This window comes from Lathyrus oleraceus, chromosome 4 (assembly GCF_024323335.1).
Source record: "Lathyrus oleraceus cultivar Zhongwan6 chromosome 4, CAAS_Psat_ZW6_1.0, whole genome shotgun sequence".
Lineage (NCBI taxonomy): Eukaryota > Viridiplantae > Streptophyta > Magnoliopsida > Fabales > Fabaceae > Lathyrus > Lathyrus oleraceus.
The window spans coordinates 462,986,296-462,989,661 of record NC_066582.1 but is presented as its reverse complement, the minus strand read 5'-3'; the positions used below and the strand labels follow the sequence as shown (position 1 = coordinate 462,989,661).

The window sequence follows — 3,366 nt, the reverse complement described above, 5'->3', positions numbered from 1 at the left end:
ATAAGTCGACGAATGGTTTAGATCTTAAACAGACACTATCATCAAAAGTCTTTTTGAAATTTAAGTGCATTATAAATAATCTTTACAACCATGAACGCTAAACCTAAGTTATAGTGGCATAGTCCAGAAACAGTCATCATAGACCTATTTGTGCAATTGGGTGAAAGTTTAGTGAATAAGAAAAATAAGAAGATAGATCAAAAGGGTGCATCAATAAATGCCAAGAAGTCACCAACCTTTAAAGGTATAAGTCCTCTGTAGAGATACCTGCCTCTTCCATTCAGCATCAACAGGTTTGTCTAACATTGGAACGTATTCATTATACCCGGACAAGTTATTAGCAAAGCTTGTCTTTCCTACCACCTTAGCCTGACAAAAACACAAAGTGAATGAGAATCTTAATGTTATACTTTGATTACATCATCGTCGTCTCACAATATCTTTAAATATTGTGGACTGCAACAAACAACAACAACAGCCAAAGCCTTTTTCCACAATATGGAGTCAGCTACGTAGATCAAACAACACCACAATATCCTGTCAAATTAGTTATTCTTATATATCTGAAGCAAATAGAAATTTGTATAACAGATCAAGACTCACTTCCTCACGAACAGGGGTCAACCTAAGGTTCGAATAGCTCTTCCTTGCTTTTGGAGAAGCTATATCTTCAGCTTCTGACCCTGATTCAGCAGTAGATGTATCGCTTCCTTTTACCTGTAGGTGGGAGTAGCATAAGTGAGAGTGATATATGACAAATAGACCATTGAGAAAAATGTGTGAAGCACCAAATTGGCTCCACTTGATCAAGGTAACAATCGGCCATGCAAAGAGTTACCATTGGGTATCGAGGCTTTGCATATGCAATAACCTTCCCATCGCTGTTGAGAACCTTTACTACTTGCCTTGCCCGCATGGTTCACCATTGAGAACCATCTACAAAATTTTGCAAACACAATCAACTGTCAGCATATTACAAGTCAGACTGGTATATAGTATAACATTTGCAAATATCTATCAAAAAATCAACCAAGAATAGAATATGACCTTCAATATTTCAGGATTTTTCCATGGCCCTTTATCAGATCTAAGGCAGCCTCCCTCATCTGCACATGAGCAGGTACCTCCAAGAAATTCTGGCAACTCACTTTATAAAGTGCACAATGTGTTAGGTCTGTTAAAGAATGTATTTGTCAAGAGAAAATAAAAACATCATGAAGCCAGTATGTACCTGGCATCAATTACTTCGAGTAGTTTGCTTTGATACTTGTTTCCAAGAAACTAATAATTTCGAACCAAGCATCAAGCAATGTCAGCAATTTATACTATATAATTAAACAGATGAATAAGTGGGATGTCGCGGGTTCGAACCCGCACCCCTGCACCAGATGTCCCTGCACAGCTACCAATTGATTTGGCTTAACGGGACTAATTAGACAGAGTTTTAAATAACTAGAAGATGGAGTTCAACATACATGGATCTTTGAAGTTGTTTTGGGATCAAGAAAAGACTTGACAGTGCTCCACAACAATCTAAATCCAGTGTCGGCATTTATAATAAACATTTGGCAGAGTGTCTGTATCAGCACAAAAAACAACCGGTAATCACTGAACATGGTATATCCCCTTTGGAAATTCCAAGAACTGAGTAACATCAAAAAATAATAGCAAAAGCAATCTATAGGACATGAGATATCACACCTCAGGGTAATTGTCACCGTCGACCTTCTGCAATCGCATGACGAGATCCCGGGCTGACTTAGTAAAATTCTTAAGCCCCTGATAATTGAATCATAAAATAAAAATGATTTGAATGATTTAGTACTTCCGTTTACAGCTAATGCAAAGATAAATAATTATTGGCAACATACCACTCCTTGAACATCTAAGATTGTGGTGCTTGAATCTATGTGCCTCTTGGCAGCAATAGTGCAAGCAGGAAACTTTATTGCAAAAGATTTCTCAAACTCTTGCACGTGGTACTTTACATATCTATCCATAGTTGTAACTTGGAAAGGAAAAGTAAAGAAAAAAAAAAGCTTGGAAAGGAAAAGTAAAGAAAAAAAAAAGCTATAAGTTTCATAACCATGAAATATGGAGCTAAAAGCATATAACAGTCACTAATCACCATATTCAGTTATAATCACAAAGCAACAAAGAACACCAACTAAAACAGACCAACACAGTAAATTCAACTAAGTTCAAAGCTATGTGAAGTCAATGATATTACCGAGTTTATAGCAACAGAGAACCGGGATTTATTTTCTCCAACTAAACCTGAAAGTATAATAATTGAAAGAAAAAAATCATCCAAATGAAAGTAGACAAAAAGAACAACTCGTTTCAAAGCACAAAACCGTTAGCAATACCTCGGCCGAGATCGGTAATCGCCAAAAACAACTTATCCATGTCCTTGACTGATTTATAAGAAGTAGCATCAAGTGAAATTTGTTCAGAAGGAACATTAACATTTCCAGATTTCATCGTCTTATCTTTCCAACCAAGAGGGTCTGTATAACAATCCAAAACATGAATCCTGCAAAGTAACACATTAGAGAAGGAGTTATACAAGTTTTTGAAAACAAATTACAAAACATTGTTTTCAAAACTGCATTCAGAAATGAAATATTCTTCAAACACTTGCAATGCCTGAAACCAAATGAATGAAAATGTTAAGAAATGACGAACAAAACGCAGTAGAAATGACGAACTGAATCAGAAATGAAAAAATGCAGAAATGAAGAACATACCGCAGTAGAAATGACGTTCTGAAACCGATTCTTCAAACACTTTCTGGTATTGAAACCGAATGATTACAATGTATTCTCGTTCGCTGTTAGGGTTCGCTGGAGGGGTTTAATCGCAGGAGGGAAAACAAAAAGAACTGAGAACGAAAATAGAAGTCTGAAATTTAATTTTAATTAGACCTTAGACAACGCTTTTGTGGAAAGCGCTTTCTAAGATATGCCTTAGACAGCGCTTTCCAAAAGCGCTTTCTAAACCCCCACTTTAGACAGCGCTTTTGGTTTTAATTTTTTTTTTAATTGAAAGACTTTAAACAGCGCTTTCTCAAAAGCGCTGACTAAGGTCTATATTTAAAAGCGCTTTCTAAAAGCGCTGTCTAAGGGGGGGTCTTAGACAGCGCTTTCTAAAAGCGCTGTCTAAGACCCCCCCTTAGACAGCGCTTTCATTATTTTTTTAGAACATTTTCCGTGTTTTATTTTTATTTTAACATTAGACAGCGCTTTCTTTTAAAAGCGCTGTCTAAGATGCGCTGTTAAAAAACCTTTTTGGCGTAGTGGAAGCAATGGTTCCTGGGGCGTACTATAGTTAAATAATGATTGGGTGTTCATTGGTGGGGGCTAC

General features: G+C 36.6%; 1 pseudogene; it reads right to left on the bottom strand.

Moving 5' to 3' along the window:
• Positions 1-213: 213 nt before the first annotated feature.
• On the bottom strand, positions 214-2,131 carry LOC127137970 (phosphatidylinositol/phosphatidylcholine transfer protein SFH6-like; annotated as a pseudogene).
• Positions 2,132-3,366: the final 1,235 nt, after the last annotated feature.